Source organism: Pelodiscus sinensis, chromosome 2 (assembly GCF_052426305.1).
Source record: "Pelodiscus sinensis isolate ZL-2025 chromosome 2, ASM5242630v1, whole genome shotgun sequence".
Lineage (NCBI taxonomy): Eukaryota > Metazoa > Chordata > Testudines > Trionychidae > Pelodiscus > Pelodiscus sinensis.
The window spans coordinates 247084354-247109500 of record NC_143053.1 but is presented as its reverse complement, the minus strand read 5'-3'; the positions used below and the strand labels follow the sequence as shown (position 1 = coordinate 247109500).

The 25147-nt window shown below is 43.9% G+C and overlaps 1 protein-coding gene across 12 annotated transcripts in view; it reads right to left on the bottom strand.

The window, feature by feature from the left end:
• PRKAG2 (protein kinase AMP-activated non-catalytic subunit gamma 2) overlaps positions 1–25147 on the bottom strand; it is a 387855-nt gene that overhangs the window by 258534 nt on the left and 104174 nt on the right. The gene's annotated exons all lie outside the window — the stretch shown is intronic.

Below are 25147 nucleotides of genomic sequence, written 5' to 3'. Positions count from 1 at the left end.
GCAAGAATACTGCACACGCGTTCTTGCGCAAGTAAATTTACAGTCTAGCCTCAGAAAGCAGGGCTTCTTCTGGAAGAGTTATTCCTCTCCCCATGAGGAATAAGTCCTCTTGTACAAGAGCTCTTGCGCAAGAGGGCAGTGTAGACACGCAACATGAATTTCTTGTGCAAGAAACCCCTATGGCTAAAATGACCATCAGAGCTTTCTTGCGCAAGAGAGTGTCCACACTGCCATAGACGCTCTTGCACAAAAGCACATGCCAGTGTAGACGCGCTCTTGTGGAAGACTTTTTGCACAAGAACTCTTCCGCAAATCAGTTCTTGCTCAAGAAGCTGCCAGTGTAGACGTAGCCTAGGTGTATTGTTCTTTCCGAAGTGGAATACTTTGCATTTGAATTTCATCCTATTTATTTCAGACCATTTCTTCAGGAGTCTTACCAGAATATTTTGAACTTTAATTCTGTCCTCCAGAGCACTTGCAATCCCTCCCAGCCTGATATCATTCACAACACTCACCCCGGAACCTACTCCTGCAATAAACCCTGTTGCTAACTCTGTCCACATATCTATACAAGCGACACTATCACAGGTCCTAACTACATAAGCCTCAAACATCAGGGGCTCATACAACTGTACCTCCTCTAATGTGATATATGCCCTCAAGTGCCAGCAATGCCTCTCTGCCATTTATATTGTCCAAACCAGACAGTCTCTGCAACAAAGGATAAATGTTCACAAATCAGACATCAGGAATGAGAACACAGATAAACCTGTAGGGGAACATGTTAACTTCCCTGGACACTCAATCATGGATTTAAAAGTAGTGATTCTTCTACAAAGCAATTTCGTTACCCAAATACCGACAGAATCTGCTGAACTAGAATTCCTCTACAGATTTGACACTGTTCCTTAGCTTAAATAAAGATATTAACTGGTTAACACACTACAAAGACAATTTCCCCTGCCTTAGACATTCACATTTTCATGTCAATAGCTATAAATGGGACAAATCCAGACCACTTAATTAGCTTCATTAATACGGGTCCTACAATTGACAGGTAACTGCTTTTGCTGTTATATATCTCTTGGATTCTGTTATTTCAACACATCTGATGAAATGGTTTTACTCATGATCCATATATTTTTGTTAGTCTCTAAGGATACGTCGACACAGCAGGGCTTAAGTCGAATTAAGTTACACAACTTCAGCTACGTCAATTACGTAGCTTAAATCGAAATAGCTTAACTCAGTTTTAGGCGCGATCTACACAGCAGGAAGTCGAAGGAAGAACACTCTTCCTTCAACTTCCCTTATTCCTCGTAAAAGGAGGGTTACAGGAGTCAGAGTAAGAAGTCCTCCAGCTCGACGACATTTTGAAATAAAGGCTTGTAGTGTAAATATGCTTTTTGTTATTTCAGAATAACGCCAGTTATTCCGAAATAATGCTTCTGTGTAGATGTACCCAAAGGCGCCACAGGGCTGTTCATTGTTTTTAAACTTTGTAAGTGTACTCTCTATGGCAGGCATGTCCAAAGTCCGGCCCGTGGGCCAACTGCGGCCCATGTTCCGGTTTAATACGGCCCCACAGGTAATTTGGCAATATCTATCTTTTATGGCCCCCAACGAATCCATATGTATTGAGATGAATACATTGTAAAATCTCAGTTAATGTCAGTTGGTCTAAATCAGTTATAAATATATTTGGACACAACATGTATACTTGGTGTTATGTTCCTGTTCATATTTTTTTAACTTAAAAGTTGACAGACAACCTTTATTACCAATAATATGTAATGTACTTTACAATGTTCCTGACATATATTTCAGCTTCCTGGATTTTTTTTTATCTGGCCTTCAGATATGAAAGGCAGAGTGATTTAACACCTGTTTAGATTTGTCATCCATGTGACAAAATGAAAAGTATGCCATTTGCAATAAACTTTTGCATAAAACAGTTAATTTGCATTTAATTTTAATGGTTCAAAGAATATCAGGCAAAATGGTCGGCCCTCACGCATGTTCACTTCATCAAATCTGGCCCTCTTTGAAAAAAGTTTGGACACCCCTGCTCTATGGCATCATAAAAATCACTGATGAAAACACTGAATGGACCCGGACCCAGAACCAATCCCTGCAGGAACCCAGTGCCCTTCCAGTTTGACTGCGAATCACTGATAAATACTCCCAGGGAATGGTTTTCCAACCAGTTATGCACTCACCTTAGAGAGCTCCATCCAGATTGTGTTTTCCTAGTTTCTTTGTTCTTTCCCTTAGCCTCATGTTGGATGGTATGTCTGCACGGTGTTTTAAAACCAGTAGCAATGAGTCTGAGAGCCTGTGTTGAGGCTTAAGTTCACAGGACTCATGCTACAGCAGTAGATACATAGACAGTCAGGTTCAGGCTGGAGTTCAGGCTCTGAAACCTGAGGAGGGTGGTGGGATTCAGACCCCAAGCTCCAGCCCAAGCCGAAGATGTAATTAGCGATGTAGCACAAGACCCTCAAACACGAGCCTGTAGACATGGGCTTTAAGACTCACTGTAAAGGGGTTTAAAATTAAGTGTAGACATACCCTGAATGATTACTGGGCCTCCCTATAGCTACTTCCCACCAGAGCTAGTTGGCAAAACCTCCATTTCTGACCAGATCTGATTGCCAGCTAGTTTGCTCCCACTTTGAATATGATTTTCAGTGATTTACCCTGTTAATAATAAATGCCATTGAAACACTGTGCATTTTTCCTGAGCTCTCCAGCAACCCCATAACAACTCTCAGCCTAAAAACATTGCCTTTGCGTGGGCTCAGGAATCCTACAGATGATTTAAGAGGGCATATCCCAGTGTGATGGAGGGCAAATTAGAAACAGCTAAGTTAAGGTAAAACATGAAGAAAAACCCTGACAGTCAAACCTATCAGAAGGTGAAATAGTGAAAGCCCTGTCCTTTGGCCTACATAAAGCTAAGACTAATATTTACATGGGAAGAAGGAATTAACTGCTGCCACTTCCTACTAGCCAGCGCAGAAACAGGAAATGAACCAGATTATGATTTTGGCTGCAGCAGGATAAATCCACAGTAAAGTAGTTCCTTGAGTGGTTGCAGGCATGGATTCCACTCAGGTGTGTGCGAGCCCAGTGCACTAAAGCTGGAGAACTAGGCTTAGCAGTACCAGTCATGGAGGTGTTTGAGACCTCTGGCCCCTGTAGGTTCTCCCATAGCTATATAAGGATGGTGCCCCCAGATTCTACCCCTGCTGATCCTTCTCACCACCCATTGCTTGAGTCAGAGATCGCAGTGTTTTTCTGAATTTTTTTTTTAGTCACTTAGTTGAGTAGTGCGTTAGGATTTAGTTTAGTGTAGTAAGTAGAGTTTTTAGCCCAACATGATGTCTTCCCTAGGTTTTAAGCATTGTCCATTTGTGTGGGGTAGCTTCCTAGCGGCCCCACACTGAAGGCATGTCTACACTACAGAGAGTTTTTTTCGGACAGTGTCACTGACCCCGGTTCCAGATCCAGCGGGTCATCACTTGCACGTCAATCAGGACATCACTTGAACTTAAATGCACTCTGGTTTGAGTTTCTCTATTTTCTTTGTCTTAATTTTAACCATTTTTAATCCATGAACTGGTTCTATTAAAAAGTAATAATTGAAGAAATTCAGCCAATGTCAAACTCAGTAGGCTCTCTCATTTTAGGCAGATTGCCTGCCTTTAAATGTTTTAAAAATCATATTTAACCTAAACACTTTTAATGCAACATTTTCAAATAGCCAAAAGTTGCAATCAAAAAATCTAAAACAAATAGTATCTTTTCTGAATATACTTTTAACTCATAATCTACTGACTCATCACAACATGAGGAAGACATAGTAGAGAGCAAGGCAACTATAATTGATGTCAGGGCCGTCGAAGATACAATAGCTGAAGAATTCAGAATACAAACCATCAAGCATGTAATTCACAAATTCAAGTTCTATTACAGTGGGGACAGATGTTTCCAGGTACAGCAGGAGTCTGTTGACCATGACTAGAAGCCAGTCACTCCTTCTTCCTACACCTCTTCTCTTCAGCATGTCAGCGGGCAAATTCAAACCACAATTCAAATTCTCTGCTTTGAGCTATCCTGGGCAAGTGTCTCCCAAGTGTCAACACCAATGCTGCGCTTCTTTAAGTTATCCTTTGAACAAGTCCTTATAACGCTGACACAGCTCAGACAATGCTGGATTTCCACAGCAATATCTGCCCCCTGAATGAAAGACAACTTTCAAGGTAAAGAAAATGATCAACATTCTCCAGTGCGCCTCTGTTGATTTTAATAACTGGGGCACATGGTACCTCATTTGGAGAGGGCTGATGGAGCACTTTGATTTTCGTGATGTTGAGGGTGTGCAAGACATGCATAAGCATCAGCAAATATATTCAAAGTATTTTGAAAATCTCTCTCAGAGTGGGCAAAAGCTGCATTGTCATCAGCATACTGAAGTTCCATGATAGATGTGGTAGAAAACTTACTCTTAGCTTTCTGTCTGCTAAGCCTAAACAGCTTTCCATCCATTCTGTAGATGATTTCAATGCTAGCCAGGAGCTTCCCAGCAATTAGGTAAAAAATGACTGCAATAAAGACTGAAAACATGATTTCAATCCCTAATGATAAGGCCTCCGCATATACAAAAGAAAGTGTCCTTGAAGCCACATCCAAAGTTTTTGTCCAAAGTAATTTCACAGTTCCACCTTAATCATATTATTTATTTACATGTATTATTTCCTCATCCACACTCAAATGCAGATGAACAGTATCTTCTCATGCATCAGACGTGAGGTGGTGCTTGACATTCTATTTGGAAAAGACTAAACCATTTTGTCCATCACACCAGCTTTTTGCCTCTAATGCGGATCAGATTAAAGGTCAAATCGTCTGTACACCGACTATTTCCATGTGGATAGCTTTCTGCATTACTCTGGCTTATGAAGTAGTTCAAGCCACACCCCCATAGAAATTACAAGCTCATTTGACATGGTCTCAAGCAACATGAATCGCACTTCATAATTTCAGCAGTGGACATTTGCAGGGCCACTACTTCATCTTCCAGACATACCCAGGCAAAACTCCCAGTGATTTCTGGATTTTTTTGCATTGACTTTACTGGTAAATGTTGTGCAAATTAAAAAGTTTTTGTGATACCTTTCATACAAAAGGTCCAACACAAAACTAAGCAGTGTTTACATTTTAATAGTCTAAAGATTCTTCATCCTGAGATACCATGTGCCAAATTCTCTTGTGGCCTAAAACTGAAGTCAAGGCAAGCAGGTAAACAGAAAGTTTGGCCCATCAGAGAGGGATAGCAAAGAAATGGCTATAAGTAAATAAGTTATATTTAAAAAACAATTCTAGAGATCTGAAGTACTTTCTTTTATGTAGAAAAAAGCCATGTTAAAAATAAAATGTTATTGTCTCCTGGAACAAAAACAGCATCTGTTGCCACATAGCTAGGCTTTGATCATTTATCTACCTTTGTTTGCATGGCTGAAAAAGTTTACCCTCAAATATTTATTCCCAGCCTTTCCTATTTCACTAACATCCAAGAATTTGCTAATAATTCACATGTTTTTCTGCAGGATGGATTTCTGATTCAATAACATTCAGACAGCTTTCAAACTGGCTCATAATAATCCCTGGCACCTGTATGAAAGCCTACTCCAAGCCACCAAGTGTATTTGGTGTCAGAAGTGCAACAATCCCTAATACTAATTAATCAGGTTTTTAAGGAGGAGGGAGTAGTAATTAGGCTCTTCATCAATAAGGGCTTGATTTATCTGCCACTGACTTCAGAGCAAGCAGGATATTTCTCTGGCTCTAAAAAAACATTTTACAATTTGGTTACCTAAATAGAAACTCTTCTGCTATGCTCAGCACCTCTAAAACGGCCTCAATCATACTCTACTGAAGTCAAGGCAATCATTTCTACTGATTCCAGTGGGATTTAGATAAAGACTCTAGTCCAGTGGTCCCCAATGCGGTGCCCGCATTTATGTGCACCTGCCGAAACATCCGGGCTGACCCCGCCCCCGGCACATGCACGGTGCCGGCCCTGGGCTCAGGGCGCATGGGCGGCCCCCACCCTCAGGCGCATGTGTGGCCTCACCCCCGGAAGCGCGGCACATGAGCAGCCCCACCCCCGGACACCCTGCAGCCACGAAAGGTTGGGGACCACTGCTCTAGTCAAACTCTTTATTGAGGTACCACAGCGTGGGTACAGATGCCTAACATTAGACATCCAAGTTTGTAACTTTTGACTTGTATAATTAACACCATTGTGTTCAGAATTCAATGGTCATACACTACTCTTACATATTCCAGTGTAAATCTTCCCAGAGTAAATTCACTGTAGTTTTACTCCAGATTTATATGATAACAGAGCAGAATTTGACTCAGTGGATGTGAATAGTGTTGCCTCTAATTTTTCTGTCCACGTGCAGAATAAATTTTGTTATGTGCACCAATGCATGTGTGGAAGTGTACCAATAGAACTGCATGCTACCAGCAGCGGACACTTTGTTAATCAGGTGGGTGGCACTTGAATCTCTCCTGGATAAGGGCTTGATTTAGCTGCCACTGACTTAAGAGCAAGCAGGATATTTTTCTGGCTCTAAAAAAAAAAAACATTTTAAGCACTCAGCTTATGGAGAACACTGAATGAAAAACATGTTTTTATTGTTTCGTCTCTAGTGGAAATAACGATGTTTTTTTCTGCAAAGAGATTAAAAGGTGGATTGAAGGTGTGCATATACTACACAGCTTTTAGTGACAAGACTGTGCGACACAGCCCTATCACTAAAAGGCAGCACGCCTAAACACAGTTTGTTAGCACTTTTGCTGATAAAATACTTCTACCCTCAACAGGGGGCTTTCACTTCATTGGCAGAAGAGTGCTCCTGCCAATAAAGCAGCATTCCCATTTGCACTTGCCATGTCAAAGCTTTGTGGTTCACAGGGCAGGCGATTAAGCACCCATGAATGACAAAAGTTGATCAAGTGCAAGAGTAGACTTAGCCTAAATGATCATATTAAATGTCTATTATCCCAAAACTAGGCTTATTTGCTTTCAAAGCAGCTAACAGGACATAATGTACAAATGGGAATGGGGGTAGAGGTTGTGATTACTGCTACTAACAGACTAAGAATTGCACACACAGCTAGTATCAAAACATTTTCATTACTGGTCTTCCCTGGCTGTTTGTCTCATTAACCTGTTGTGTCTTGAGTTTTTTTAAGAGTAAAGCTCTTTTGGGCAGAGGCAATCATTTGCCAAATGTTTTAACAAAACCAAGAAAGGTGAATTCAAACTGGAACAGAGAACAGCTACAAGGATGACTAGCAGAATGGAGCGTTTAAGTCTCCTAAGTTTCACTGGAGACACTACACTCCAACCCTCCATTGGCAGCCTCTTGATGAAAGCCCAGTCTTGGTTTGAGGCTTTGCCCCTGTGCTCCAATTGGCAAGGTCCCAGAGTAGTTCATCAGCCTGCTGGCCAGCAGCAGAAAAAGGAAGCTGTCTGAACAAATGGAATCCTCCATGCCCTTCTCCCCACTATCTGTTCCTAAATTCCCAGCTTTATATTCTGGCCTTCCAACACAGCTAGACTCCGAGCATCCCACTTGTAGGTTGCAGCCTCCAGGTTGTCTCCTGCTGCTGGGCCCCCAAAACCTTGACTGGGCCTAATTCTGGTTCCCAAACTATAGTTCTGATTCCACATAGATACCTGCTTTTGAACCCTGATGTCCCAACCTACCTGACATTTGACTCCTGCACTGCAACTGTGAACACTGGCTCCAACATACTATATCTGGCTGCCCAAGACCCGTCTGTGACAGTGGCTTGCAACATGCAGGAGGTCAGAGAGGACGATCAGGATGGCCCCTTCAGGCCTCCAGGAACGATATCTATCTATCTATCTATAAAAGAGTGTGTCTATCTGTGTGTCTGTTTGCAAGTCCGTTTGTTCAAGATCTCCTCCTAAACTGTTAGAGCTGGGGCCAGAAAATGTGATATGCAACTTCCTCTTCGCCTAACTTAAAGCAAGGTCAGGGTCTGGGTGTGCCAGGACACATGGAAGCCCAGGAAAGGGACAGTTTTCCATAACATGCAAAGGGAGGGGCTGCTATTTGGAGGGACATGATATGAGAGTAGCCACTGGGGGCAGCCATATCACCTAGGGAGTAGCCAGCAGGGCTGGAGCTCCACCATCTTGCCTGCCAGCACACCGAGTAAGTAGCCCCCCTGCCCAAACCCTGACCCTTGTCTGCAGCACCAGGGACGGGGGGAGGGAACATATACTCCTGGAAGCCGGAATGTGGAATTGGGGAGGGGAAACACAGTCCTGGTCACCAGGTGGAGAAGAGGCTGGGGGGAAGAGAGCACTGCCCTGGCAGCCAGGTGGGCGGGGGGGGGGAGGAGGGAAAGCTGGGGGGAGAGAAAAAGCCTGAGCCGAATGGGACACTCCACCCTGAGCCCCTCCTCACTTCCTACCGCCAGCCTCCTGCATCCCTCCCCACACACTCAAGGCCCTGCCCTGAGTCCTGAACCCTCCACACAACCAGCCCCCTGCCCTGAAAGACCTAGGCAATGCCGGATAGGCCTGCTAGATAATAATAATGGAGGGTAGTGATAATAAAAGTTCTAATATAGGAGTGATATTTTCCCCCGTGAAAAATCTTGATGGTGACAGCATTTCAACACAGCTGTCTAGCGCTACAGTCCCTTTGGGTCACAAGAGTAGCATAAAGTGACCTTGAAGCTACCCTAAAGGGATGCTGCCGGGGAATCTTCAGCTGCTGTACAGCCTGCATAGCTGGCTCTTAGCCTTTTTCCATCCCAGAGTGGGAGCAGCAAATAACCTAATTCTAAACAAAAGACATTTGTTAAGTTAAGGTTGCTAAGTACAATTCACTCACCATTAAACAGATCCATTAAAAACCACAAGCATTAAGGACTATGGAAATCACATGCTACAGTTAAGTAAACAATTCTGAAACCAAACCTTACGCTCAACTCACACACCCTTACACAAGTTCAACAGACACTCTTTCAGCGACCAGCTAGAACAGTCTCTTTCAGGTCTTCCTCCAGATGGTGGGAGAATCTGCCACAACCAGTTACTTTCACTGGTTGGGTCCATCACAGTCCCCAGCTCTTTATTACTTGTGGGAGGAGGAGCTGCCCTTTGTGGGCCTTCTTAAGTCTCTCAGTCTAGATGGGAGATCTAAAGGAAAGTCACAATCCCCAACACATTTAAGGGTACTTCCTTTCCGGGACGGGGGCGGGACGGAGGGGAGGGCAGGAGTCCAGTGCCAAGGATACAGAGCCTGCTTAGTGGATTTTGAGAAATCCCCTGGCTGGTCTGCTACGTCAGGCTTAGTTTGTCCATCTTACCCTGGGACTTTACTGCATTCTCTGTAGGGCTGGGGTGAAGGTCTCCTGGCTGGGCGTTCCTTCTGTGGCTCCAGACGTTACTACTCAGTCTGTGGCTTAAGGCAATCCAGCTCTGTCCTCTCCCCACATTGACTGAAGTTTCTTCCCTTTTAAAAGGCCTCCTCCCTCTCATTCCTGATTGACAGGGTGAGAGGGACAGGGCTAACCCTACCGCCAAGGTATCTCTGGCACCTTCCTCGTCCATGTGGGGTCTATAAGCCCCGTCACACTGGCCTTTGGAATTCATGAAATGTTTAACTGGGTTAACAAATTAAATGGGATTTTACATCCCTAATTTAAATGCCATCCAGCTGATTAGCAGAGCACCAAGAGCTATTTTTTCGGCTGGTGGTGCACATTTGCACATGCCTCACTGTACATAACATTTATTCTGCACATGGACTAGAAAAGATTAAAAGGAACATTGCCCACCGCCCTCTCCTGCTGGGCCAGATGCTCTGTCTCCCCTAACAAGGTGCAGAATTGGGTTTACAGCCCCCTAACAGAGTAACACAGGTGCTAACAACAGATTAGTTCTGAGAGGGCTCACCTTCAGGAAACTGTAAGCATTCACATGCACAGCATCAAATAGGATCAAAATCCCAAATAAGTGCATCTTACTCTGTATAAACATTTTACACAGAGCAAGCTCAGAAAGATGTTCTTCCCCTTTATCAATGAAAGAGAGATATGCACAGCTGCGGTCCCCTTCCCCCCACATACCAAGCAACAATTACTTACTCTGGGTTTGATAATAAACAAAAAGTAAAGTATAAAAAAGTAGGATTAAAGGGATTGCAAGTGAAAACAGGCAGATCAGAGTAAATTATTAAACAAGAAAATAAAACAAAACATGCCAGTTAAGACTAATACACTAAGGGAACATCTACACTAGCCCCCTAGATCGATCTAGGAAGGCTAATGAGGGCGACCGGAATTGCAAATCAAGCCTGGGATTTAAATATCCCGCGCTTGATTTGCACGTTCCCGGCCAGTCGCCATTTTAGAAATTGACTAGCCCAAAGTAACTGTCTGATCTACATGCAGCAGTGAAACGGGATTCTGATTTAAAACCCTAACTCGAATTAGCTGGTCTTCCTCCTACAATGAGGTTTACCAGCTAATTCGAATTAGGGGCTTTAAAGCCGGTGGGCGGCTGCCCCTGTGTGCTATGGCTGGAGCTAGGGCCACGATCCCTACTGGGCCAGCACCGTGTGGGGAGCAACTGCTCCAGTGGCCGGGGCCACATGGAGTACAGCTATTCCGGTGGCCTGGGCCAGCACCACATGGAGAGCGGCTGTGGCAAAGGAGAAGCAGCTGGGTGCCCCAGGCCAGTCTTTCGCCCCACTTCTCATGCTGGAGCTGAGACCGAGGAACCAGCCGCCCTGTGAGCCCGTTCTCCTCCCACCAGTGCTGGTGCTGCTGGGCGGCTCCCTCCTCCATCCCGCTCAGTGGGAGCCTCCACCAGGCCTCCAGGTGCTCCCAGCCCTCCCTCCCCCCCCCCCACATACACACACAAAGAGGGACCTGATGCCGCCCGACCGCGCTAAGCTCTGGAGGCTGGCTTGGAGACCCGCAAGGCGGCAGCTGAGGCTGAGCAGAAGCTGCCAGTACCCCGGCAATGGGAATGGGGTGAGGAGACAAGGTGGGACAAGCCCTCCGAGCCAAAGTCAGCATCCCCCCCGCTTTCAGCCCAGCCTCTCCCTGACTTGGTCTCCTCTTTTGTTCGTGCTTCTCCCCCCTTTTCCTTCCCTTCTTCTCCATCTTGCCCCAGTTCCCCTGCTGTGTGTATACAGATGTAATGTAAAATAACACGTGACCACTTAAAAAAATCAATTACCATAATGAATGTCAACATGCAAATAAATTAATTACCATAATGAATATGCAAATGTGTCTATAGTGGTCCACCAAAAGTTTGTCAAAGAGTTTGCCAGTCTGCAGTATAAAAAAGGCTGGTAACCACTGGTTTAGAAAATCCTAAACCAATTACCAGTTTTAAAAAGTGATACCTTTGTTCGCTACTTCTGTTGGAAAAATCAAACATGTGAATTTACATTAGCCAAATAAAGAGCAGTATAGAAGTACAAGTTTCATTATGTAGACTCAGGATTATATAGTTTATTTAGATCTAGTTCAACTCTGCTAAGGCAAAAAAAAATCATTTGCTGTTTTACTGATTCTCAGGCCATTGCTTAAAACTTCCAAGAAATACTAGCTTTTAGTTCCTCTATAGTCTCTTTACAAACAGTTCACATACTTGCTTTCAGTAAATAATGGTTGTAGAAAGGAAAAATTAAGAACATTGACAGCACACTCATAAGGAACAAGAAAAAAATAAAGCTGCTTCATTATTTCAGTGTTGGTGTTGTCCAGAATGAATGTCTTAGTCCAGGGGTGGCCAAAAGGGCTTCCACGGGCCGGATCTGGCCCACCAAGCAGGTTGATCCAGCCCGCGGATGCCGTGACCCTCCTCTGCCCCAGGCCAATCCGGGCCTGGGAACAAGGAAGCGCCAGAAGTCTCCTCCTAACCCGCCCCCATCCTGCAAGGGACGCACAGCGCTTAGACGCAACCACTAGCTGCTCAGGTGAGGGTTGACTCTAAGCATGGTGCCCCCTTGCAGGGCAGGGGGAGGGAGCGAGAGACTTCCCGTGCTTTCCCTGCTCGCAGGCCCTGATTGACCTCAGGGTTGAGGGAGCATGCGAAGCGTCCTCCCACCGCCAGGGGCATGGGTGCTTAGAACTTCTTGTGCTTCCCACACTCCCAGGTCAACCAGGGTCTGTGGGTAGGGAAGTACAGCAGTGTCCTGGCCCCACCTCTTCCACCTGAGGCCCCGCCCCTTTCGGGGCAGCCTGGGGCCATTTTCAAAATTTCAGAAGTGGCCTCCCCATCTAAAAATATTGCCCACCCCTGTCCCAGGCTGACACCAAAAGCATCTGTTGGTTTCTAGGAATTACCAAGATTTCAGTCCCATGTTGAGGAAAAGAAACAGAAGACGGGAAAGAATTAGGCACTTGATGCCTGCCCTTCTCCCCCAATGCAAAAGCTGGAAATATTCTCAGAAAGGGACATTTGAAATTGAGAAACACCTCCATTTTCTGAGCCTTTCTGATAATTTAAGAGACTTTAAAATATATTTTTAAAATGACAGACATAAAACTCAACCTAAATTTAGAGTCCATGGGCACAAGCAGTGAGCTTAGAACAGCCAATTAACAGAATTTGTATCAAGTTTACAAGAATATACATTAAGGAAGCTTATTCCTTAGAGTAAAGTATATCACTATTTTGAGCCCAACACCATAAAAAATTCAACCTGAATTGCACGCAGCTGCAAGCGATTCATCCAGAATGCCCTTTGTCAGGCTGACCTAACTGATCCTGATAATTTGTATAAGTTCTTGCGCTCATTACCTAGTAAGCAGTTTCACAGCAAGTTCATATCAAAATAAGAAGCAATTCAAATCTAAAATAAATCTTGGGGGAAATCAAATTCAGATTAAAAACTGAGGAGAAGCTTTACTATACAGATCTACCATAGTTAGGAGAGCTTCATGGAGGAGACTTAAATGTTGCAACATGAAACCCTGAACCTTTTTCTATTTTATCATTGGGATACAGGAATCCAGAGGTACTTGCACCATCTTCAGGAATAAACCAGTATAACAAACAATGTGCAAATCTTTTTCATACACAGAAAAACAATCTATCCATTATCTGTTCCCCCAAAGAATAACAGCAAAATAACAGACTTTAAAAAGCACTTTATAAACTAACAAAACATGTAGATGGTATCATGAGCTTTCATGGGCACAGCCCACTTTTTCAAGTGGGCTGTGCCCACGAAAGGTCATGATACCATCTACATGTTTTGTTTGTCTATAAAGTGCTACCAGACCTTTTGTTGTTTTTTAAGTTTATCCTGTACAGGCTTCTTACGGTTGCCAGATGGTTTCAGAAAAAATACTGATAAAAAAAAAAGACCCCAAAAGTTGTTAAGAAAAAAATAAAACAAAACAACAACACCGTGGCCCCTTTAAAAAATGCATGGTGAGGCTTTTTGGCCCTAACAGGCTGCCAGCAGCCACCTGCTATCTTGCCTCCCTGCGCCGGCTGGACAGCTCCCCGGCAGAACCCGGTAAACACTAGGGTTACCAGGCTGCCTCCGCACTGAGATGGAGAGTCTGGGATTTTTGCCTCCTGGCCGGGAAACAAATCAGAAAGTACCGGACATTTTAGGTGTCTGGTATTTTCTGCATTTTTTTTTACCAGACAGGATGAAAAAATACCGGACTGTCCGGTACAATACCGGACACCTGGCAAGCGTATACAGACTAACTCGGCTACCCCCTGAAGCATAATAATAAATAATAAATAAATAAATCAGGTATGTGGCATTCCCCCAATAATCTCTCCAATTGACCAATATAATTAATCCCACCTGTGATTATCAGTAGACTTTAAGGTCAGAAAGGACTATTGTGAACATCTAGTGTAAGCTCTTGCACATGACAGGCCACAGAATCACAACCATTCTTGAAACAGACCCCAAACTCTGTCTGAGTTACTGAAGTCTTCAAATCATGATTTAAAGACTTCAAGTTGCAGAGAATTCACCATTTATGCTACTTTAAACCTGCAAGTGACCCAGGCTCATGCTAGGATCTCTTCCAATATGACCCAAGGGAAAATGCCTTCCCGGCCCCAAATATGGCAATCAGGTAGTCCCTGAGCATGTGGGCAAGAGCCTCCAGGAAAATGCCTAAGAAAGAATTCTCTGTAATAACCCAGGCTACATCTACATTGCATCTTAAGAGCAAGCCCGTTACCTTGAAATATAACACTATTCCGATGTCCCTGTAAACCTCATTGCACAAGGGTTAAGGGACATTTCGGAATAGTGCATTTCAAAATCTGGCACTGTGTAGACAGCACCAAATTTCGAAATAAGCTATTTTGAAATTACCTCAAAATAAGCTTCACACTTTGCATAGCGCAAATTGCATAGCTTATTTTGAGGTAAGGGTGTTGTGTAGATGCACCCTCAGAGCCCTGCGCCAGTTAGTGCCCCATCACTGGGGAATTTTGCTACTGGCAAGCGCCAATGGGCCTCTGGCCAGTGCAGGCACTCCCATCATACCATGCACTTCATAAACTTATCAATATCAGTCATTAAACCAGTTTGGCCCCCTCTGCTGTCCTTGGAAGGCTATTCTGGAACTTCAGTCCTGTGATGGTTAGAAACTTTCGCTCAATTTCTAACCTAAATTTGTTGATGGCCAGTTTATAGTCATTTGTACTTGTGTCCACATAGGCCTTTACCTTAAATAACTTTTCCTCCCCGGTATTAATCCCTCTGATGCATTTATACAGAGCAATCAAATATCCCCTCATACTTTTTTTGGGGGGGGGGGGTAAGCTAAGCAAACCAATGTCTTTGGGTCTCCTCTCACAAGGTTGGTTTTCCATTTCTTGGATCATCATAGTAGCCCTTCTCTGCATCTATTTCTGTTTGAATTCATCTTTCTTAAATATGGGAGACCAGAACTGCATACAATATTCCTGATGAGGTCTTACCAGTGACTTACATAACTGTGCTCACACTTCCCTGTGTCTACTGGAAACACTTATCTTCTCAAAGAAGGCAATCAGGTTGGTCTGGCATGATATACCTTTTGTAAAACCATGTTGTATTTTATCCCAATTACAGTTCACCGCTATGTCCTTAACTATTTTCTCTCTCAAAATTTGTTCCAAGACATTGCATACAATTGATGTAAACTTGCAAGCCTGTAGTTTCCTGGATCACATTTCCCCCCCTTTCTTAAAAATAGGAATTATATTAGCAATTGTCCAGTCATAGGGCATGACTATGGCTAAGATTTAGAAATGGGTATTTTTAGTAAAAGTCATTGACAGGTCATGGGCAATAAACATTTCCAGCCTGTGACATGTCCGTGACTATTATTATAGATACGCCTGACTAAAACTTAGCAGCTCCTGAGGTGCCACTGCTCTGCAGGGCCCCAGGATATTGCTGCTGTTGGTGGCCCCAGGGGCTGAGGGCAGGCACTTGCTCTGGTGGAATGGGCTGACTGCTCCCACCTGCCCTAAGGTATCCAGGGACTACCTGACAGCCTCTTGGGTACCCTGTAGACCGGAGTTTTGTTGGGAATTTAGTATGGGATGGCTCGCCAATCTGACCAGAATATTCCTAGGTTTGTTCTCCACCCCAGCTACAGAAATTAAGAGCAGGAGGAAGATTTCAGGATCTGCAACAACATAGACACTTCCCCCGTTGGCAACAGAAACTTAATACATTCAATGTAAAGTATGTTATAGTTATGCACATTTAGGGTGTGTCTAGACTACAGGGTTTTGTCGACAAAAGTGGACTTTTGTCGACAAAACTATACCTGCATCCACACTACCGCTGAGTTCTGTCAACATAACGTGTAGACGCAAAGGACAGTTTACATGCAATAACACCTTCTGTGGACAGAAACTCTGTCGACAGAAGGCATTATGCCTCGTAAAATGAGGTTTACCAGCGTCGACGCAGCCCTCAGAGCCAGCCATATCACCTGCTGCTCAGGCAGCCCTAAAACCAGCTGCCCGAGGCCACTCTAGCAGTGGCCATTGTGATTGTCCCTGTGGTTCATCCCAGCTGCCACCCAAGAGGCTGGCCTAGGGGGCCACCCTGGACACTCTCTGTTGAAGAAGTAACAGAAGTTCTGGAAATCACAGAATCAATTACTTCTGTGACAGATTCGCAGCTATAGGTAAGACCCCAAGTTTACACATTCATTAAAAATCCTTGCTATTGTGAAGGCAATTCCATAAAGCTGTTCCTTTAATATTCTAGGATGGAGATTATGTGGGCCCGATTTAGGTCTATAAAGATGTCTGAGTTTGATTTTACCTCAGATATGGTAACTTCTACCTCCATATCTTCATTGCCATGAGGTATGCTGCACCACCCATAACCTCATCATTAACCTTATTAAACTCTGAGATAAAGTATTTGTTTAGATGTTAGGCCATGCCTAGATAATCTTTAATCTCCACTCCATGCTCCGTGCTTAGTGGTTCCACTTCTTCTTTCCTTGTTTTTTTTAATTATTGATATGACTATAGAACCTTTTACTATTGGTTTTAATTGCAAGGTCCAACTCTGCCCAGCTTTTGGCTGTTCTCACATTATCCCTACACTGTCTGACCTCCAAGAGGTAACTTGCCTTGCTGATCCCTCCCATCTTCCTCTGCTTCCAGGCTTTCTGTTTTTGTTAATCATCTGTTTGAGATGATTGCTCATCCAGGTTGGGCTGCAACGCTTCCCTATGAATTATCCCCCTTGCTTGAGATGCAAGTTTCAGATAGCTTCTACAACTTTGACTTCAATTAATTCCAAGCCTCCTCCACATTCAGATCCTTGAGTTCCTCAGTCCTGCCCACTCAACTAATGTCCTTAATTTTTTAAAGTTAGCTCTTTTGAATCAAGGACCCTTGTGGCAGATCTATTTTTGTTTATCATTCCATTTAGTATAAACTGGAGTTAACCATCACTCAAGCTGAGGTTGTCCTCTACAACAAGTTCTTCTATAAGATCCTTACTACTCACCAAAGCCAAAGCCAAAATAGCATCATCTTTTGTTGGTTCAGCAACTATCTGTTGAAGAAATCTGTCAGCTATCACATCCAGGAAAATCTGGGCCCTACTATTAGTGGTAACACTTTGTCCTCCAACCTGCATTTGGGAAGTTAAATTCTCCTATAATCACACAATTCCCACTAGTATTTATTTCACTGAAAACATTAAAGAGTTCTCTATCCAAATCCAGATTGGATTCTGGTGGTCTGTAACACACCCCAACCACTATGTCAGAGGAACCTCTAGCAGCTTTCTTCCCCAAAATGTCCCAAAAGACTCTGCCTAGCCATTCCATCCCTTCAAATTTGTTTACTATCTACTGTACTTTATTTTCAATATTCTCTGACACCTTTGCTTTTATTTCTGTGTTTCCTGAACAGCACATACCCTTCAATACCTGTATTCCAGCCATGACTACTATTCCACCATGTTTCTGTTATTCCTATAATATGTGGCTTCACTTTCTGTTCCAGTAGTTCTACTTCTTCCATTTTGTTACCCAGGCTCCTTGCACTAGTGTACAAACACCTTAACTGTTGCTGTTTGGTTTCGTCCACAGCCCTCACTCAATTAGGTACAGTCATTCTTCTGCCAGTATCATATTTAATTGATATCAGTATTAGTATTCCTCTTAATGTCCATTCTTCTACCCAGTACTACTCCTTTCTTCATTGCTGTGTCTGTTCTTACTTGATTTTTCTCCCACTCAATGTCTAAATCAGGTGTGGAGATCACATGAACATCTCCCAATGGTTTCCTCCACATTCCTGCTTTAAAGCTCTGTTAGCAAGTTATGCCAGCCTCTATCCCAGAAGTCTATTTCCCTCCTTATTCAGGTAGATTCAATCCTGTGGGAACTGCCCTCCATCCATGAACACCTTCCAGTGGTCAAACACCTCAAAGCCCCCCTTACAGCACCAGTGCCTAAGTCATCTGTTGAATATCAGTTGCCTTTGCTCTCCGTCCTTAAGGAGGAGCAGAATCCCACTGAAGATCACCTCCATTTCCTCAAGCACCTTCCCCAACCTGGTAGAGTCTCCCTTGATGGGTTCAAGTGAGACGCTAGCTGTGTCATTTGCTCTCACATGAAAAACAATCAATGAATTCTGTCCTGCTCCCATCAGAATCCTCTTCAGCCTGAGGTCCATATCCCATATCTTCTCCCAGCAGATTGCAAATCCTTCTGTTCTCCAAGTCAGCCCTGACAACAGGCCTTTCTGTTCTTTTTAGCAGGGAGTCAGCAATCATGTAGACCTGCCTTTTCCCAGTAATAGTGTGTTTTACCTCTTGTTCTTTCTGGGTGTCTTTTATTCTCCCTTGCTAGCTTTTCAGTTATCCTGTATCCTCCTGGGGCTCTAATTCTAGGTACAGGCAGTCCCCGACTTACGCGGATCCGACTTACGTCGGATCCACAGTTACGAACGGGGCTGCCCCGGAGTACACGGACTGCGGGACCTCGTGGTCCCGCCGCCCGTGTACTCCGGGCGAGAAAAGCTACTTCACGTCTCCCTGGTCTGCAGACCAGGAAGACGCAGAGCAAAGCCGCTGCCCTCCCCCCTCTTCCCCCCCGTGGCTTTGAAAAGCCTCGGGGAAGCCGGCAGCGATGCACCCCAGGTGCGCCTGGGCTGCCTCGCTGCCGGCTTCCCCGAGGCTTTGCAAAGCCGCGGGGGCTCGGGCAGCGAGGCAGCCCAGGCTGCCTGGGCTGCTCCGCTGCCGGCTTCCCCGAGGCTTTGCAAAGCCGCGGGGAAAGCCGGCAGCGGGACAGCCCAGACGCCCCGCGGCTGTCCCGCTGCCAGCGTCCTCAGAGGCTTTGCTCCCCATCTCCCTGGTCTGCTGGTCTCCAGCAGACCAGGGAGACGGGGAGCAAAGCCGCGGAGGACCCAGGCGGCGGGACCGCGGTGCGTCTCGGTCTGCCACCCGCGTCTTCCTGGTCTGCTGGAGTGGGGGGGGGCACAGCTAGTACCTCCCCCCCCTTCAGCAGACTAGGCTTTTCTCTGGATGCCTGTGGCAGAGCAGCTGGGGCGCTGCCGGTTGGTCCCGCAGCGCCGCTCTGGGCACTACTGGACCAACCCAGCAACACCCCAGCTGCTCTGGTCCTGATTCAGCCGCTGCTGGTCAGTTTCAGCAGCGGCTGAATCAGGACGCCTGGGGCAGAGCAGATGGGGTGCTGCTGGGTTGGTCCAGTATCGCCGAGGAGCGGCGCTACTGGAGCAACCCAGCAGCACCCCAGCTGCTCTGCCCCAGGCGTCCTGATTTAGCCGCTGCTGAAACTGACCAGCGCTGACTACAGGAAGCCCGAGGCAGAGTTGCTGTGCCTCGGGCTTCCTGGAATCAGCTGCTGATCAGTTTCAGCAACAGCTGACTTGGGGACGCTTGGGGTTCTTAAGTTGATTCTGTATGTAAGTCAGAACTGGCGGTCAGTTTCAGCAGTGGCTGAATCTGGACGCCAGTTCCGACTTATATACAGATTCAACTTAAGAACAAACCTACAGTCCCTATCTTGTATGTAACCCGGGGACTGCCTGTATCTAGCCACTCTTCTCTTCTTCCTTGCCCTCCCACCTTCTGTTACTACCTGCTGTGCCCCTTATTCATAATCCAACTCTGCAAACCTGTCTCTGTTCTTCTTCACTAGTCAGTCATCTCCTCTGCTGGCTCTTAGTCACAAGCTTCCACTGGTTAGTTTCCTCATTCAGCAGCCTCATCTCAGAGTTCGGTTCAGCTTGCAGCTGCAAGTGGTGACTTTTCCCGTCACCCTCCTCTTACCTTTGCTCCATAATTTGCTTGAACACCCTTTAAAAACCCAACCATAGTTTCTACTTGCATCTCCAAGCCTCGGATTTTCTCTTCTATTAGCTCTATCATGTTGCACTTTGTACAATGCTCTTTTCAGATACCCACTCTAAGGTCATGTACATTCTATTGCTTCCACATCTGATCATCTGAATTGTCTTTTCCATTGCTTAGGTCACAACCACTATTGCCTCTCTACCTGTCACAGCCTTCCCACAAAGTCCTGCCTAGGGAGAAGAGGAAAAAAACCCACCAAAGACCCAGACAAACACCAAAACAAAGTCAGAACATTACATTCCCCCCCTCCAAACGCCCACTCAAACTCCCCTGTTTTTCAGCTGTCCGCTGCACCAGCATTCTGCTCCATATTAACTTCCAGAGGAAAACATATTAATAGACTAAGGGGATTTCTTCTTCAGAAGAAACAAAGACCTTTCTAGATTTGAATACATAACACTCAATTTCATCATCATTAGAATATAATGACTATTTTAAATCCAAAATGGTTGAAAGCCAAATAGTTTAGATTTAGGGCTCTGCAAACAACTTTAACTTTGTTCTCACCTTGTCTATTGTGAACCTGATTAAAAACTCATCATTGTCAGTGGGAATTTTCCATTGACTGCAGAGGCCTGTGACTCAGATCCCTTAGGCAGCATATTGGTTTACCAGGAGTGTTGCTATTTTTTTTAAATAGCTTCATTGGGTATGGAAAAGCATGATTAGAGAAAAAAATTGCTCCTGCACCCAACAACTTCAAACCACAAAAATAAAAATTCTCTTTTAACTTAAGTTCGATAATATTTTAAAGTAAACATTTATTATATTAACAGTACAGTACTAATTTTTTGCATCTCAACTGAGAGTCTGCTCCACATATTCCCTAGTCTGTAAAATAATTCTGTGTTCTTCTTATATATGTTCCCTTTAAAGTGAGGTTTGAACTATAAACTATTACTGTAAAGTAGAGACAGAGCTTCAGATCCCAGACTAAGTTTGCAATTGGAAAGAATAGTTTTTCTTGCAAACTGAGCAAATGTGATAAGGAGTCACTGTAAAGCAAATCCACCAATAGCAGTTTTAAAATTACTTTTCATACCATAGCATTAAATTAAACCCACTTATTGTCTCTTTATTCAGGTCTGAAAAACAACAATAGACTAACTCCATAATAATCCTTAGCCACTTAGAATACTTCAGTTGCGTCATGTCAATCATTTTCTTTTAAAACGAAATAATCTCAATTTATTCATTGTCTTCCTACCCAGTCTCCTCCATTCTACTGAAAAATTTGATTGTTCTATGCTGAACTGTTTCTTGCTGACCTCCATATTCACAGGTGATTAAAACTTGATACTGTAAAACTTGATGCCATTTAGACAGGGGTTTATAAAGTGACTGCAGGACATCTTTGATTTGGCTGATATTGGATTGATAGGAAGTAATTCTTAGATCTGTATCATGTGTACAATAAGGGTTTGTGATCACTATTGGAAATGTACATGAGCTATAATGTAGAGAATAAAGGGTGCTGTAATGCATCGATGGAAGGTGGACACTGACATAGTCAATAATTCATGGAACCTAGATCCAAAACTTGAACTTCCTGGCTGCGTCTAGACTGGCAAGTTTTTCCACAAAAGCGATCGCTTTTGCGGAAAAACTTGCCAGCTGTCTACACTGGCCGCTTGATTTTGCGCAAAAGCACTGATGTTCTACTGTCTGAAATCAGTGCTTCTTGCGCAAATGCTTTGACGTTCCCGTTCGGGCAAAAGCCCTTTTCTGGAAATGCTTTTGCGCAAAAAGGCCAGTGTAGACAGCTGAAAACTGTTTTGCGCAAAAAAGCCCTGATGGCGAAAATGCGATCAGGACTTTCTTGCGCAAAACCTCATCTAGATTGGCACGGACGCTTTTCCGCAAAAAGTGCTTTGCGGAAAAGCATCCGTGCCAATCTAGATTCTCTTTTCTGCAAATGCTTTTAACAGAAAAACTTTTCCGTTAAAAGCATTTGCGGAAAATCATGCCAGTCTAGACGTAGCCCCTGTGTTTCAAACCTATGCTTTTTAAAACAATATTCTAAAAATGTGGTTTTAAATTTCAGTGTTGGCTCTTTGAAAACAATTGCCTGGGAACTTCATATTTTAACAAAGCATTAAAAACACTCATAGAGATATCTGACGCAGACTGTGGGGTTTCAGGTTTTTTCAATTTTTTTCTTTCATATGCTTGATGCAACTGAATAGTTTACCTGACTGAAACGTGTAAGCAGGGTCAGGGTAAGCTCTACCCTGACATCTGGTGGTGAACTGTGGCAAGTGGTGCAAGGAGACTTCAGGGGCTGATCTCATTTGCATAGATACACCCAATTTACATAGACACACCCACCCCATCTAGTATGTGCTCACAGCAGTCCAAATGGTCACTTTGGCCACTGTGGGATCCCCAGTCTCTCTGTTACTGAGGCAGGGGGGGATAAAAGTGTTGTTACCCTGATTATGTGAATCAAGGACAATGGAATGGTGGAACTGTTTATGACAGAGGGATTCGCCATAAACTAAGATGCACTCGCTAGACAAGGGGCATAGGTTCTAAACCCAACCAAACTGAGAGAGAGGCTGGGGACAGGTCTTTGTACCTGGGGGTGGGGAAGGTTATTTCACAGATTTTCTTGTAAAGCAATAACCCACAATTAATTTGGTTTTTCTTCTAGCTGTAGACTAGATTACATGAAGATTTGCTACTTGGCCAACCAGAGGAAGGTACAGTGCACAATTAGCACCAATTGAGATATACATCCTGATCAAAACCCCAGTTCAGTAAGCACATGCTTGAATGCTTTGCTGAACTGCAGCTCTCACTAATGTAGGCCACTCCAGGTTGCCCATCACCAGAGTAATTCAGCACTGATTTTATATGGTTGGTTTGGCTACTTTTTCTAAGAAATCCTCTCATTCAGACAGTGACGTGGAAGTGATGAAGGCATTGCTTTGGGTAAGGCTTAATAAGTGATATCAGTGTTTCATAATCCATAAACCCTCCTTTGTTTACTAAAAAGGTAGCATTCACAAGATGTAATTACAAAAAGCCTCAGTATGACACTGTTTTTTATGAAGTTCTGGAGCCTTGGAAAGGCACTTTTAAAAGAAGTGACTTAAAAATTCATGAAGTCCTTTAAGCATGTAATACCTACATAGATATAAAATCTACCAAAAAGTGGGGGAGAACGGAGAGAAGGGCAAGTCACTATTTAAGTCTCTTTTAGAAGGGATTTGAGGGAAAGGAACATTGCCTGGAGTAAAAATGACATTCTGCCTTGTGGCTATAGAACTGCACAAGTTACTGGTGTCTGCACTTGAATCAACATCACCCACTCTCTCAGAGGCATCTACTCCTGCATTAAAAAAATAAAGAGGATGACTGCTGCAGTGATCTCTCTCACAGGAAGGTCACGGATGTCTTCTGTTGGCTCAAAAATATGGTGTGAGAGCCTGTTCCTATTCTTGGCTCTGCTATGTAGTGACATGACCATAACTCAGTGCTTTCGCAGCATGCTGGAGGATCCTTTTGCTGAATATTCTGATGGAAAGGTCAACCTGGTAAGGATCAGACTGCACCTTCCACCCCTTCCCAGGAGTGTAAGTAGGTAGCACCTAAATAATCAGAGTGTCACTTGGCTATGCAATACATATTATTATTATTATTATTATGCTGGCAACGAGCTGGCAAAAAGCCTATGCAACTCTCAAGATACACTCAAACCCTCAAAATAGACCTAAAATGGGATTTAAATGGTGCACAGTGGTGCTGAAACAGACAGCTAGGAAGCCTATTTGATCTTTAACTATGGAAGAATTAATGCCCCTGACTACTTTGGCTAATCTTGGTATGTCACCTCTAATTGTGTGTAGTAAAAATTGAATTTCTTCAAAACACCCCCTTCTCCATGTTTCCCTTCCCTGGAAAATAGTTCAGGGAATCAAAGGGATTGATAAAGATATTATTTCATTGATTGTGCAGAATGTCTTGCCAAATATAACCCCAAATCCTCTACAACTTTGTGTACATGTACATGCTCCCACATACATGTGAGCCTATTTGTGTGTCCCAAGTCATCACACAGTCGCTTATTCTGATTAGAATAAGTATTTCCTGGAATTCTGTTCCAGTTCAGAAAAAAAATTATGATTCCTATTGGTTCACTTTATGAAATATACATTAACCAAACACAGGACCACTACTGTGCACACAAATGAAAACGGACAATCCAAACTGTCAACTGATTCAACAATGCCTAATAATAATAAGCAGAGGAAACTTGAAGATTTTCTCTTCTGTGATTCACTTGTCAGCATGTCTGTTTTCTATAACATCTGAGATATGTGAGCTCTTCAATTATATTATTATATTTTACAACCTAAAAGTAAATTGTTTCTTTGACAAATAAATTACTCAAGTGGCTCATTCAGTAACTGGTGCACAAACTACTGACGAGACACAATCCATGTGTGTTTAAAAGTAGTTAGTTGTGTTGAATCATACTGATTGAAGTACCTATTGGTTTCAGATGGATAAAATAAAATACCCTATCCATTGTCATCAGGTCAAGAACGCATATCATCTTCCTCTGTATGGTAAAAATAATTTGCTCTATAATAGCACAAATAACATTGATAAAGTGACTGCTGAAATTCTCTGTAGTTAATGAAGCAGAACTTCTATCTTTCTGAGTTAAATTTGCCCTGTGCAGAGGACTGTCACTAACGCCATGCCCCACTACAGTTCCACTTAAACCCTACAGATGACATCCCAAGCACACTGAAGTCAATGCCAAAATTCCCAGTGACTTGGGTGGGGACAAGATTTCATTCAAAGTCACTTATGTGCTGGCACTCTGCACAAGGCTAGATTTCTCCCTTTGCCTGTAAAAGCCTCATGGTCGCTATCTGTAGGACAGCTACAGATTGAACCTCTCTAGTTTGGCACCCTCTGGTCCGGCAACATCCAAGGTATGTCTAGACTACATGCCTCTGCCGACAGAGGCATGTAAAATAGGCTACCCGACATAGTCAATGAAACGGGAATTTAAATATCCCCAGCTTCATTAAAAAAAATGGCCACCACGCTGTGCCGGCTCAGCTGATTGTCGGCACAGCACGCGAGTCAAGATTCGGATCGGTCGACAGGGGAAGCCTTTGTCGACCACTCCTGTAAACCTCGTTTCACAAGGCATAAGGGAG